This window comes from Mustelus asterias, chromosome 24 (assembly GCF_964213995.1).
Source record: "Mustelus asterias chromosome 24, sMusAst1.hap1.1, whole genome shotgun sequence".
Classification (NCBI taxonomy): domain Eukaryota; kingdom Metazoa; phylum Chordata; class Chondrichthyes; order Carcharhiniformes; family Triakidae; genus Mustelus; species Mustelus asterias.
Window position 1 is genome coordinate 21,204,964 of NC_135824.1, and position 15,211 is coordinate 21,220,174.

A 15,211-nucleotide genomic window follows, 5' to 3' on the forward strand; every position below is an offset into this window, starting at 1 on the left:
CAGTGCCAACCACTGTGCCACCTCGTTCGTTCACCTTCTTGAGCTTGATCCATCATTGGCTGATGTGATTGTGGTCTCAACTCCACTCTCCTGTCTGCCCTCTTTTACCCTTTGACTCCCTGGTCAATCAAGAATATATCTTTCTTTTTATATTCATTACAGGGACATGGGTGTTGCTGGCTGGTCAGCATTTATTGCCATTCCTTAGTTGCCCGAGGGCAGTTTAGAGTCAACCAGATTGCTGTGGCTCTGGAGTCACATGTAGGCCAGACCAGGCAAGGACAGCAGATTTCCTTCCCTAAAGGATATTAACGGACCAGATGGGTTTTTCCAACAATCAACAATGGTTTTATGGTTATCAGTAGATTCTTAATTTCAGATATTTTTTATTGGATTCAAATTCCACCAACTGCTATTGCAGGATTTGAACCCGGGTCCCAATAACATTAGTTGAATTTCTGGATTAATAGTCTCGCAATAAAAGCACTAGGCCATCGCCTCCCCATATACTACCTCAGGTTGTGCAGGGCAATATATCTAGTAACAAAAAATCAAGTAGTATTACTTATAATTTTAAAATAAATTTCTAGATACTACTCCCACTACTTCCTTAGTTTCTGTTTATAACTCACTGAATCGTTATTGGACTCCAGTCAAGTTCCCCTTTTTCTCCGTGGCGGGTTACATGCAGTCGTCTCTCTCACTGAAAATTGAAAAGATCACTTTTGCGTGTAAGTAAAGTTTGCTTTTGAATAGGAATCTGAGCAGTACCCTGAGGTTTTGTCTTTTCACAATTAACTTGTGATTTTGATTTGAATTGAGATGATTTATTATTGTCACATGTATTAACATACAGTGAAAAGTATTGTTTCTTGCGCGCTATACAGACAAAACATACTGTTCATAGGGAAGGAAACGAGAGAGTGCAGAATGTAGTGTTACAGTCATAGCCAGGGTGTAGAGAAAGATCAACTTAATGCAAGGTAAGTCCATTCAAAAGTCTGACAGCAGGGAAGAAGCTGTTCTTGAGTGGGTTGGTACGTGACCTCAGACTTTTATATCTTTTTCCCGAAGGAAGAAGGTGGGAGAGAGAATGTCCGGGGTGCGTGGGGTCCTTAATTATGCTGGCTGCTTTGCCAAGGCAGAAGGAAGTGTAGACAATTGGGGAGATAAGCAGCTTTTTACAAGCATCCAGCTTGGCTGCTTCATCTCCACATCCTTGCTCTATACCATAGACACCGGTTCCATTTCATATTTTTTGTACCTTCCCCATCAGATCCTGCAGCTTTCCTGGGTCTGATCTGGAGGGGAATTGTTGGCGTTGCGTAGGGCTAGTTAAGCCGGACAGTGCAGACGCCCACCATTTAGCCCGGTTCTCTTGGCCTCAAGTACACTGAAAGAGGATTGTTTCTGATTTCAGCTGAATCAACACCAGGATTTGGCAAAGCGGTGCCAATGAGTGCAGAATTAATACTGCTGCTGCTCAGAGCTAAAAGGCATCATTCACTCAAAGCTAAGGGGAACATTCCCTGCTTCGAGTGCATGTGGGCACACAGCAGAAAAAGACTGCCAAATGCCACTGAATTTTCAGCAGATTTGACAGCATCTGTGGAGAGAGAATAGAGCCAACGTTGAAAAACGCTGGCTCTATTCTCTCTCCACAGACGCTGTCAGACCTGCTGAGATTTTCCAGCATTATCTGTTTTTTGTTTCAGATTCCAGCATTCACAGTACTTTGCCTTGACCACTGAATTTTGCTGTGTTCATTAAATCATTTCCGCGTCATGTTTTGAGCATTACTAAACCTCCTGCATGGGTAGCTCCGCTTACCAAATGTAGAAGAGGGCTGAACTGCCACCCAAAAGTGAGATGGGGGTGGGGGGTGGTGCGGGAAGGACATTTTCTCCCCATTCATTTAAGGGGAGGTAGTGGTATTGTCACTGGAATACTAACCCAGGGTAATACTCTGGAGACCCGGGTTCGAAGCCCACCACAGCAAAAGGTGAAATTTGAGTTCAATACAAATATGGAATTAAAAGCATAATGATAACCATGAAACCATTTTTTAAAAAAATCTTCTGATTCACTAATGTCCTTTAGGGAAGGAAATCTGCTGTCCTTACCTGGTCTGGCCTACGTGTGACTCCAGAGCCACAGCACTGTAGTTGATGCTGAAATGGCCCAGCAAGTCAGGGCAATTAGGGATGAGCAATGAATGTTGGGCATTCACAATACAAATAAAATCTGCAGATTCTCTCTGGACTGCCTTTTCATTTCACCCTTTAGGTTAGCTCAGTGAGGTATTTAGCGTGTTCATGTTCCTGGTCATTTGAGGCTTGTCTCGGTTACAGTACTTCCCCGAACTTGTTTTCTTTCACTTGAGGAACCCCTCACCTGACAATGTAGCTGAGGTCTGGAATTCACCATGTGGCAATGCACAGTGGTAAAATGGTATATTAGCCAAGTACTGGGGCTGATGCAAGCACTTGAGAGCTAATATGAGTCACATAACAAAGATTTTGCAATGGGAAATAGGGAGCTGAAAACACAGAGCAATGTGCTTATTCCGCATTTACAATACTTCAACAATTGGAACTTCTTCAACTGTCTTCTCCATTAACTATTTGGGAGATTAACTTTATGCTAAACATCAAGACGAGGACATGGGGCACAATGGAACAGAACATTTCTTTTTGTGATGCCCCAGGGTCATAGAATCATAGAATTACCACAGTGCAGAAGGAGGCCATTCGACCCATCGAGTCTGCACCAACAACAATCCCACCCAGACCCTATCCCCATAACCCCATATATTTACCCTGCTAATCCCTCTGATTAGCAATAGGGCAATTTAGCATGGCCAATCCGCCTAACCCACACATCTTTGGATTGTGGAAGGAAACTGGAGCATCTGGAGGAAACCCACGCAGGCACGGGGAGAACCACACAGACAGTGACCCAAGGCCGGAATTGAACCCGGGTTCCTGGCGCTAAGAGGCAGCAGTGCTAACCACTGTGCCACCGTGCTGCCCCGGATCTGCATTCCATAGGGAGCTTCAGATTACTGGGTGGAAAATTGCCCCGTGATTGTAGAATATGAGCAGCTAGCGGCAAAGACTGCATAGTCCTCCAAAGTGAGCATCAAACATTCGCAGGTCCGAACTGACACAGCCAGTGATAGGGTGTAGCTATCTCCGCATCAGCAATTGACTTTGAAAATAGATAGGACATCACTTGTCCATAATTAACATTGGGATAGGTATTTATCCAGAAAACTGGGGAATGAGCATGTGCAACTCCAAACATCCCAGCCATTTATATTTAGACTAAGAGCTACTCGGCCTTTAGTAAAAAAAAATTGTTAGTAGAATAAGTGATATTATAACTAATATGTCCTGCCTATGGTATACTCCTCTAATAAACTCTGTTCATTGTGCTATATAATGTTCAACATTTCAGAGTAATGTGTCACATCAGACAGAAAGTGATCTTGCTGGAATTATCATTGATTATCCCATTCTGGGGAACTCATGTTGCTCATTGCTAATCCTGTAACTGATAGGTTTTCAGCATGGTGGCACAGTGGTTAGCACTGCTGCCTCACAGCACTAGGGACCCATTTTTAACTCCCAGTTTGGGTCACTGTCTGCGTGGAATCTGCACGTTCTCCCCGTGTCTGCATGGGTTTCCTCCGGGTGCCCCAGTTTCCTCCCACAGACCGAAAGATGTGCTGGTTAGGTGCATTGGCTATGCTAAATTCTCCCTCAGTGTACCCGAACAGGCACCAGAGTGTGTAGGGGATTTTCACAGTAACTTCATTGCAGTGTTAATGTCAGCCTACTTGTGACTCATAAATAAACTTTAAAAACTTTAATCATCATATTCTCGAGAACTCATAGTACTCAATGTTAATCTTGTATCTGACAGGTTTTTAGTATTAACTCCTAAATGCAAATGGGGTTTGGGGCTCAACATCAAGGCTTATTTAATTGTCAGATTGTAATTGTTTGATGTGATAAATCAGTGGTTGTATGATTACTAAGTGTTGAGCGCAACCTCTGAACAAAGTTTGCCACAAAAAAGAATACTCATTTACCCTTCTCCCAAATTTCTCTCCTCTTTCTTGAAGGCAGGGAGGTCTTGTGGTGCAGTGGGTAGCATCCCTGCCTCTGAGCCAGACATTCAGGGTTCGAGTCCCACCCCAGGGCTTGACAGCCAACGAAGGTGCGTTTATAATGAGACTCCTGGTCAGCTATGTTTGATGCAGAGCAGCGCCTGTCAAGCAATAAACCTCTGGCGACAGACTAGTGACCTGTTCCAGGAATTACTAGCTATGGAAACAGACAGTGCTGCCTGAATGCACCACTGGCTGCGGGAAGAGAATTGGAACTGACATCAGCCCCACTTATCTGGACTGCAGGTCCACGGGGAACAAGTATCTGTCCCAAGCAGCCAAACTTCATCCCTGAGTCCAGACAGTCTGTATTGGTAGACTGAGTTGTAGGGAAGATGTTTTGACTTGTGGATGCGTCCAAAACTAGAGGCTATAAATATATAAGATATTCAGAATCTGGAACTGCTACGACAAGGTGTGGTTGAACAAATGGCATAGATGCATTTAAAAGCACATGAGGGAGAAACGAATCGAAGAATGTGCTAACAGATTATATGAAGACAGATATAGGAGATATGTGAAGTAAAAATGCCAGCAACAGCTTGTAATGATATGGTGCCGTTAATGTAGTAAATTTTCTTGGGATGGAAACAGGAGTGTTATCAGAGAAAATTTGACACAAAATTACTTAAGAAGATATGAGGGCAAGTGGTCAACGGCGTGATCAAAGAGTTATGCTCCATCTGAACTCTCCAGCCAATGAAATGCTTTAACTCTATCTGTATTCTATCAAATCCTTTCATCTCAATGAGAATATCTGTGTACACGCAAGCAAATACAAGGTGTGCCTATGGAACCCCTCTTCATAATTTAATGCTCTTCGCCCCAGGATCATTCTGATTAGTCTGTGCTTTACCTGATTTGATTTGATTTGATTTATTATTGTCACATGTATTGTTACACAGCGAAAAGTATTGTTTCTTGCACGCTATACAGACAAAACATACTGTGCATAGGGAAGGAAAAGAGGGTGCAGAATGTAGTGAATGTTGTGTAGTACCCCTTCCAAGTCCAATATATCAGCATATAACAGTAATGTTAATTCGTTCACGGGATGTGGGTGTCGCTGGCTGGGCCAGCATTTACGCTCATCCATGGCAGCATTTAAGAATCAACCACATTTGCTTTGGATCTGGAGTCACATGTAGGCCAGACCCAGTATGGGCAACAGATTTCCTTCCCTAAAGGGGAACCAGATGGGTTTTACAACAATCGACAATGGTTTCATGGTCATCATTGGACTTTTCATCCGATTTCTATTGAACTCAAATGTCACTATCTGCCGTGGTGGGATTTGAACTCAAGTCCCCAAAGCATTACCCTGGGTTTCTGGATTACTTGTTCAGTGACAATACCACTACGCCACTGCCTATGCAACTGTAACATAACTTCCATCCCTTTCTAGTCTGGCCAGTTTGAGATAAAGGTTTTTAATTTTTTTTGTATCGGTCCATTATTTCCATGATTTTCTTTTGTTCGCTGTGACTCTGTTGGTAGCACCATTTTTTAAAAAATCTTCTGATTCACTAATATCCTTTAGGGAAGGAAATCTGCTGTCCTTACCTGGTCTGGCCTACATGTGACTCCAGAGCCACAGCATTGTAGTTGACGCTGAAATGGCCCAGCAAGTCAGGGCAATTAGGGATGAGCAATGAATGTTGGGCATTCACAATACAAATAAAATCTGCAGATTCTCTCTGGACTGCCTTTTCATTTCACCCTTTAGGTTAGCTCAGTGAGGTATTTAGCATTTAGCACCCTATCACCTCTGAGTCACAAGACTCCAAGTTCAAGTCTCACTCAAGAACTTGAGTAAAAAAACTCCAGGCTGACACTCCTGTGTAAAGCACAGGAAATAATTTGTAAGTATTTAGGGTATTTTTTTTAATCCATTCGTGGGGCATGAGTGTTGCTGGTTGGCCAGCATTTATTGCCCATCCCTAGTTGCCCTTGGAGGGCAGTTGAGAGTCAACCACATAGCTGTAGCTCTGGAGTCACATGTCAGCCAGACCAGATAAGGACAGCAGATTTCCTTCCCTAAAGAACCAGATGATGGCTTTTTCCAACAATCGACAATGGTTTCATGGTCATCAGTAGATTCTTAATTCCAGATATTTTTTATTGAATTCAAATTCTGCCACTTGCTGTGGTGGGATTTGAACCCGGGTCCCCAGAACATTAACTGAGTTTCTGAATTAATAGTCTAGGGATAATACCACTAGGCCATTGCCTTCCCTGCACTGTCAGAGGTGCCACCTTTCAAATGAGATGTTCAAGCAAGGCCCGACATCTGCTTGCTCTGGTGGATGTGAGAGGTTCCCTGGCGCTATTTCATAAAATAACAACAGAGTTACCCTGATGTACTGGCCAACAGTTAACCCACAATCAACATCTGAAGAACCGATTATCTGATCAAGACCACATTGCTATTTGTGGGATTTTGCTGTGCTCAAAGATGGCTGCCAGATCCTGCATTACTACAGTATTTAAGTGGCTGTAAAACACTTTTGAGACATCTGGTGATCATGAAAAGCTCTATATAAATGTATGTCTTTCTTTATTTGATTTGATTTATTATTGTCACATGTATTGGGATACAGTGAAAAATATTGTTTCTTGCGCACTGTACAGACAAAACATACCGTTCACAGAGTACATTTTGATTTGATTTGATTTATTGTCACATGTATTAACATACAGTAAAAAGTATTGTTTCTTGAGCGCTATACAGACAAAGCATACCATTCATTGAGAAGGAAATGAGAGAGCGCAGAATGTAGTTTTACAGTCATAGATAGGATGTAGAGAAAGATCAACTTAATGCAAGGTAAGTCCATTCAAATGTCTGGCAGCAGCAGGTAAGAAGCTGTTCTTGAATCGGTTGGTACATGACCTCAGACTTTTGTATCTTTTTTCCGACGGAAGAAGGTGGAAGAGAGAATGCCTGGTCCTTAATTATGCTGGCTGCTTTGCTGAGGCAGCAGGAAGTGTAGACAGAGTCAATGGATGGGAGGCTGGTTTGCGTGATGGATTGGGCTACATTCACGACCTTTTGTAGTTCCTTGCGGTCTTTGGCAGAGCAGGGGCCATACCAAGCTGTGATACAACCAGAAAGAATGCTTTCTATGGTGCATCTGTGAAAGTTGGTGAGTTGTAGCTGACATGCCAAATTTCCTTAGTCTTCTGAGAATGTAGAGACGTTGGTGGGCTTTCTTAACTATAATGTTGGCATGGGGAGACCAGAACAGGTTATTGGTGGTCTGGACACCTAAAAACCTGAAGCTCTCGACCCTTTCTACTTCGTCCCCGTTGATGTAGACAGATACATCTATTCCCCTATTTATCTTTGTTCCTCTGTCTGGACCCCTAAATCTCTCCATTCCTCCACCGTCCCTTGCTTCTGCCCATTTTGAAAATACAGTGATTTCGGGCCAGGATAAGCATGGCTGCCGGGATTTTACGACCTCGCTCGGGCGAGGCAAGTAAAATCCTGCCCGAGGCCAATGGAGAATTCTGTTCTGTGAGCCTCCGCGGTTAAATTCCAGCCAGTGTGTCTGTCACAGGCGGATGCAGTCGGCCATTTCAATTATAATTTTACTTCAACGAGACGCTAATATCCTACCGAGCGGGGGGGTGCGGGGGGGCCAAGCTTTCTTCTGCCCAAATTTTATGATCTCACATTTCCCCTTGTCTGCCATGGTTTTGTCCAACCCAATCCCTCCTCCAACTTTCTTCTCCCATCCTCGATATTTACTGTGCCACCTAACTCAGTATTGTTCGTAAACTTGGAACACGATAGCTTTTTTTATTTCTTCATCTAGACCTTGTTGTGAAAAGCTGAGGCTCCAGTCCAGATCCCTCGGGGGGGGGGGGGGGGGCACTAGTTGCATCCCGATAATTGGAAAACAATCCATCGTAGTTAGCGAACTTATCAACTGGGCCATTTAGGGACTCAGAAGAATACGTATTCCACAAAAGCTGAGATGTTTTCTCAGCTGCGGCATTTGAAAAGTTAGCAAAACACATTTGACAAACAAGGACCCACAACTGATGGTTAAGGCTGATATATATATTTTTTTACAACATGCGCGAATTGCACTGAATTTACTTTGGCAAAACTTGTATTTTTGTAGTTTGCTGGGTTTCTGAAGGGACTTACAAATTATTTCCTGTGCTTTGCAGCTCAATGCGTCTTATTTTGCAAAAAATAGCCGTTCCACATGGCTTCCTGATCTGTTACGGTTGTGCTGCATGCAGCTGTACTGCTGTTAATAAACCTGGAGCATGCCTCGCTCACTTACTTTCCTTCTGAATGTGATAAAAGTAAAAATCTGAATCCTGACACTTAACAAAAATCCCAGCACGGCTAACTCAGCGCCTATTCTTCCAACAGTGGAACTGACCCTCGTGAAGTAAGTAAATTATAAATGTCATTTTAAAATTTGATTTGATTTGAAACAATTTTGCGATATTTATCCGGTCACACGCTAGAAGTTAAGCTTCTTTCTGTTTGTGGAAATCCAGCCGGTCGTCACGGCTTTTGGATAGAAGCGTTATGGTGCAGAAAGAGGCCATTCAGCCCATTGAGCCTGTGCTGGCCAAAAAAAGAGAAAAATAAAAAGGAATTAACTGCTCGTTTTAATCCCACGTTCCAGCACCTGGTCTGTAGCCTTGTAGGTTACAGCATTCCAGATGCAGATCCGGGTGTGCTCCAGCCTCAACCACCAACTTAGATTCATAGAATCCCTACAGTGCAGAAGAGGCCATTCGGCCCATCGAGTCTGCACCGACTCTCTGACAGAGGATCTTAACCAGGTCCTCTCCCCCATCCTATCCCCATAACTCCACATATTTATCCCACTAATCCTCCTAATCTACACACCGTGGGACACTAAGGGGCAAATTAGCATGGCCAATCCACCTAATCTGAACATCTTTGGACCATGGGACGAAACCAGAGCACCCAGAGGAAACCCTCACAGACATGGGGAGAACGTGCAGACCCCACAAAAAAAAGTGATCCGAGGCTGGAATTGAACCCGGGTCCCTGGCACTGTGAGGCAGCAGTGCTAACCACTGTGCCACCGTGCTGTGGAACATTCCATCTGCCACAGCAAATTCCTGTGCTAAGGGAAACAACCCCAGCCTATCCAGTCTTTCCTCACAGCTGGATACATTATTCCACTTCAGACCCCATCTCTGAAAGATTTTTATTTTTTGCTACTCTTTGTTTTTTTGCAAAATAAATCAGTGCTGCAGCTCTGGTCAATATGCAACATAGGATACAATGAACAGAACAGAATTAGCATTGAAGAGTTTGAGAAAGGGACTTCAAAGTAATAATAGCTGCATCGCTTCCAATTGTGGAGAAGCCAACAAAGTAACTGAGAGGTTAATGGAATGTGATATATATGAACGTTACAGCCCATGTCCACAGAGATTTTGCTGAGGCTTTAGGAAGCACGTGATATTTAAATTGCCTCCAGTTGTGGTCTCAACTGTTGCAAAAAAGGACAAGCATTCATTGGAAGAATGATTCCCAAGTGTAAAGGGAATAAGCTGTGAGGAATCTAACGTTCGACAGTCTAGAGTGGAGACAGTGGGTGTTACAATCGCTCAATGCTGGACAGGAATTGCATCTGCTGAGACAGTTCATTGTGAACTTGGACACTGGGACTCAGTGGGCTTCATTCCACCAACCTGAACTTGTAAAATCTTGTTTCTGAGAAAGGGGCGACTTCATTCAGGTGAATGAAATAAATGGTGCGCTTGAATCACATAAAGTAAGTGTGCAGATACAGCAAGCAATTAGGAAGGCAAATGGAATGTAGGTGTTAGAAGAGGAATAGAATATGAAAGGAGCTTTACTACAGCTGTACAAGACCACATCTGGAGTACTGCATGCAATTTTGACCTCCTTATGAAAATAAAGATGTAACTGCTTCAGAAGCAGTTTGGAGAAAATTCACAGGATTAATTCCTGGGATGAGTCTCATGAAGAAAGATTGGACAGGTTGGGACCATCCCCATTGGAGTTTAGAAGAATGAGAGATGATCTAACTGAAACATATAGGATCTTGATGAGACTGGGTAGGGTGGATACCTGGAGGATGTTTCCTCTTGTGAGGGAGACTAAAACTAGGGGGATGTAGTTTTAAAGTAAAAGAACCCCCCTTTTAAGACAGAGATTAGGAGAAACCTTTTCTTCCCAAGGATCGTAGGTGTGTGGAATTCTCTCCCCCAGAACGTGGTGGAGGCTGGGCCTTTGAATTTATTCAAGGCAGAGTTAGACAGATTTTTGTTGGGCAAGGGAATCGAGGGTAATGGGGGGCAGACAGGAAAGAGGAGCTAAGACCACAACTAAAACAGCCACGATCTTATTGAATGATGGACCAGGCTGGAAGGGCTGAATGGCCTACTCCTGCTCTTTTGTTCCTATGTTCTTCCATTTATATCATCCACACTGACCATGTAGGCTCACGAACATCTATATCTAGACACCGTCTGTCATAATCATAGCGGCCAATTATAACGATACTGCTTATGTTGTATTAAGTGCACTGCTATTTCAGGTAGTCTTTCTTATGAAATCCTTCTTTTATCCTTCTTCGATAACTTCAGCTTTCTGTCCTCCATTACTTTTCTTTGTCTCTTGGTCTCTGCTCTCACTGTGCCACTTTGATGCTCTACTGTTCCCTTGGATAAAGGTCAGAGATACAGTGCCACAATTCACATTTGTTACATGTTCATCACTTACATTGGACAGACTGAGCTAGTGGCAGTGCTCATGCATTCAGTAATGGTGTCCATATTAATCAGGTTACTCTATAACTATCACTATGTTTTATATTCATTCATGGGATTTGGGCATTGCAAGCTATGCCACCATTTAGTGCCCATCTCTAATTTCCCTTGTGGAGGCGGTGGTGAGCTCCCTTCTTGAATTGTTGCAGTCCATGTAGGTACATCCCCAGTGCTGTTAGAAAGGGGTCCCAGGACAGTGGCAGTGAAGGAACGGTAATTGGCTGGGTTGGATTTGTTCTGCTTTTGTGGACATAGCTGGGTAATTTTCCACAATATGGGTAGATGCTGGTGTGGTAACTGTACTGGAACAGCTTGGTTAGGGGAGCAGCAAGTTCTGGAGCATGAGTCTTCAGCACTATTGCCAGAATGTTGTTGGGGTCCATAGCCTTTGTCCAGTGTCTTCAGCTGATTCTTGGTATCACATGGAGTGATTCAAACTGGCTGAAGACTGACATATGTGATGCTGGGGACCTCAGGAGGAGGTCGAGATGAATCATCCACTCGGCACTTCTGGCTGAAGATGGCTGCAATTGCTCAAGCCTTATCTTTTGCACTGTGCTGGATTTCCCCCTCATTAAGGATGGGGGATACTTATGGAGTCTCCTTCTCCTGTCTACTACCATGCACAATTGGATGTGGAAGATTGCAGAGCTTAGGGTGCCAACTGATTTTTAGCTTTGCCTGGTGTTGCTCCTGGCAGGCTCTCCTGCACTCTTCATTCAACCAGGATTGATTCCCTGGCTTGATGGTGACGGTAGAGTGGGGGATATGCCGGGCCATGAGGTTACAGATTGTAATTGAGTACAATTCTACTGCTGCTGATGGTCCAGAGCACCTCTTGGATGTTCAGTCTTGAGTTGCTAGATCTGTTTGAAGTTTATCCAATTTCGCATGGTAGCACCACACAACACTATGGATGGTATCCATAATGTGAAGATTGAACTTTGACCCCACAAGACTGTGTGATCGTCACTCCTACCAATACTGTCATGGACAGATGTATTTACGATGGGTAGATTGGGAGGATGAAGTCAAGTATGTTTTTTCTTTTTGATGGTTCCTTCACCATCTGCCGAAAACCTAGATCAGCAGCTATGTCCTTTAGGATCCAGCCGGCTCAGTCAGTAGGGTGGTACTGAGCCATTCTTGGTGAGGGACATTGAAGTCCCCCACCCAGAGTATTTTCTGCACCCTTACCATCCTCAGTGCTTCTGCGAAATGGTGTTTAACATGGAGTAGTACTGAGTAATCAACTGAGGGGATGCTAGGTGGTAAACAGGAGGAGATTTCCTTGCCCATATTTGACCTGATGCTGAGACTTCATGGGGTCCAGAGCCAATATTGAGAACTGCCAGGGCAACTCCCTCCTGACTGTATAGCACTGTGCTGCCACCATCTCTGCTGGATCTGGCCTTTTGTTGGAACAGGACCTACCCAGGGATGGTGAAAGTGGTGTCTGGAAAATTGTCTGGAAGATTTGACTCTGTAAATATGACCCTGCCAGGCTGTTGCTTGACTAGCCGATAGGACAGCTCTCCCAATTTTGACACAAGTTGTTAGTAAGGAGGACTTTGCAGGGTCAACAGGGCTGAGTTTGCCATTGTCATTTCCGGTGTTTAGGTCAAAGCCAGGTAGTGCGTTCAGTTTCACTGCTGTTAGACTTCATAGTGGTTTGGTACAACTAAGTGGCTTGCTCGCCCATTTCAGAGGACAATTAAGAGTCAACACATTGCTGTGGATTCACATGTAGGCCAGACTGGTAAGGATGACAGATTTCAGGATGAAACAGAGTTTGCACATTCTCCTCGTGTCTGCGTGGGTTTCCTCCGGGTGCTCTGGTTTCCTCCCACAGTCCAAAGATGTGTGGGCTAGGTTGATTGGCCATGCTAAAATTGCCCCTTAGTGCCCTGGGATGCGTAGATTAGAGGGATTAGCGGGTAAAATATGTAGGGAAATGGGGGTAGGGCCTGGGTGGGATTGTGGTCGGTGTTGACTCGATGGGCCAAATGGCCTCTTTCTGTACTGCAGGGTTTCTATGATTCTATGATTTCCTTCTCTAAAGGACATTCGTGAACCAGATGGGTTTTTACAACAATCGTAAATTATAAATTGCTAAGTGTTTGGGATAATTGGTCAAGTACGGTAATAGAGAAAAAGGTCTAAGATGCCAAGACGTTGTGTGAGTTGGGATACCGGAAGGATCCAATGTGATAGGTTGATTGGCCATTTTACTGTCCGTGGCTGTTCTAAATGTTCCTCCCCACATGCAGCCACATGAGGTGCCGGATATGAGTAAATCATTAGTATGGATCCATGAGTAATCTCTGGGATTTGACCCACATAAGTAAAAATAATAAACATTTCCGTAGTATCAGAAGACTATAGGCAGCATCCTGAAAGTGACTGAGCTGAAGCCAATATTTTTGTACGGTCCTGTGATTTACTGGTTTAAAAAAATTGGCAATTTAATCTCCAAACTTTTCAGTTTGTGGCACTGTCTTCTGTGTGCAGGGACAGAATTGTTTCTGGCCATTTTGCTGCAGCTTTGCATTCCTGTTAATCCCATATTATTTGCAGAAAACCAAAATGATCACCAACAATTGTCAAAAGAATGTGATGAGACAATAAAGTACAGGGGTTAACAATCTAACATGTGACATCCTGGGAACCAACCCTGACACCAGAAAACCTTAGGAAGGAACAACGTCTGAGGACACATTACTTACTTACTCACTCACTCCTGGTGGTATGGTGGCACAGTGGTTAGCACTGTTGCCTCACAGCACCAGGGACCTGGGTCCAATTCTGGCTTCGGGTGACTGTGTGGAGTCTGCACGTTCTCCCCGTGTCTGCGTGCATTTCCTCTGGGTGCTCCGGTTTCCTCCCACAGTCCAAAGATGTGTGGGTTAGGTGAATTGTTGGTGTTAAATTGCCTCTTAATGTCAGGGGGATTAGCAGGGTAAATATGTGGGGTTATGGAGATACGGTCTGGATGGGGTTGTTGTCGGTGCAGGCTCAATGGGTTGAATGGCCTCCTTCTGCACTGTGGGGATTCTATGACACACACACACACACACTCCCTCCCACATACATACACACACTCCCTCCCACACACACACACTCCGTCCCATACACACACACGCACACTCCCTCCCACACACACATACACACACTCCCTCCTACATACACACACACGCACACTCCCTCCCACATACACACACACGCACACTCCCTCCCACACACACACACGCACACTCCCTCCCACACACACACACACTCCCTCCCACACACACATGCACACACACACCACACACATCCACACGCACATCCCCTCCCCCTCTCACACACTCCCTCCCACACACACACGCACACTCCCTCCCACACATACACACACACACACGCACACTCCCTCCCACACATACGCACACACTCACTCACAACACACATTCTTGAGTTTCAATTTGAGTTGCTTTCCTTCATAATGCTCAGTCACTTCTGCCTTTGACCAGTGTTGAATGTGTCAGCTCAGCTGCATCTGTTCTGGAACAGCCCCTAGTCCAATGCCTTGACTACTGTTGCTGAATATACAGAAGAACAAAATATGCATTGCAAAATCCCAGGCTGTGGAAAGTTGCAGACCATATTAGATGGACAGATCTGATATGTGGGTTTTCCTTTCCTCCTGCCGCTTTCCTTAAAAAAAATTCTTGAACAAGTTCCACAGTCTGTGCTAATTGAGGGCAAGTTGAGTTTAAAATGCTACAGCTGTCAGCTTTCCTCACTCCGAGGTTTGATTGAGAAACATCAAAGATGTGCATGAGCAACTGTGGCATTGGATATGGTAACCCTTACTCAACCCCCAAAGGTCAGGAAGGTGGAAGTATAGAGGAACAATGATAGTGATGATTCACTGTATCAGGGGGTAACTATTCGATAGCAATCCCTCTGGCTTGAATACTGAATAGTTATGTGCTGAAAATTGTCTTGGTAAGATTGACATGAAAATTAGTTAGTGAGTTTGTGTAAAATCCCCCATTTGCTAACAAAGGCTTCAATGCATTTAGATAAAATATTTATATGCTAATATTGAAGGCACTATTTAACCCAGGAGTTCCTTGTTTTCCTTCTATATGTGCCTTACATAGTGTGTTCAAGGCATATGACTCCACTTTAGAGATTAATGAAATGCACCCAAAACTTTCCATTTAACTTTCAAGGACCAGTAGTCATGTT

General features: G+C 44.1%; 1 protein-coding gene across 1 annotated transcript in view; it reads left to right on the forward strand.

Moving 5' to 3' along the window:
* The first annotated feature begins 651 nt into the window (after window positions 1–651).
* Window positions 652–15,211, forward strand: part of LOC144511260 (SHC-transforming protein 1-like) — a 110,523-nt gene continuing 95,963 nt past the window's right edge. Inside the window, exon 1 of the mRNA XM_078241402.1 lies at window positions 652–731. The gene's annotated coding sequence lies outside the window, so the exon portion shown is untranslated. The remainder of the gene's footprint in view (window positions 732–15,211) is intronic.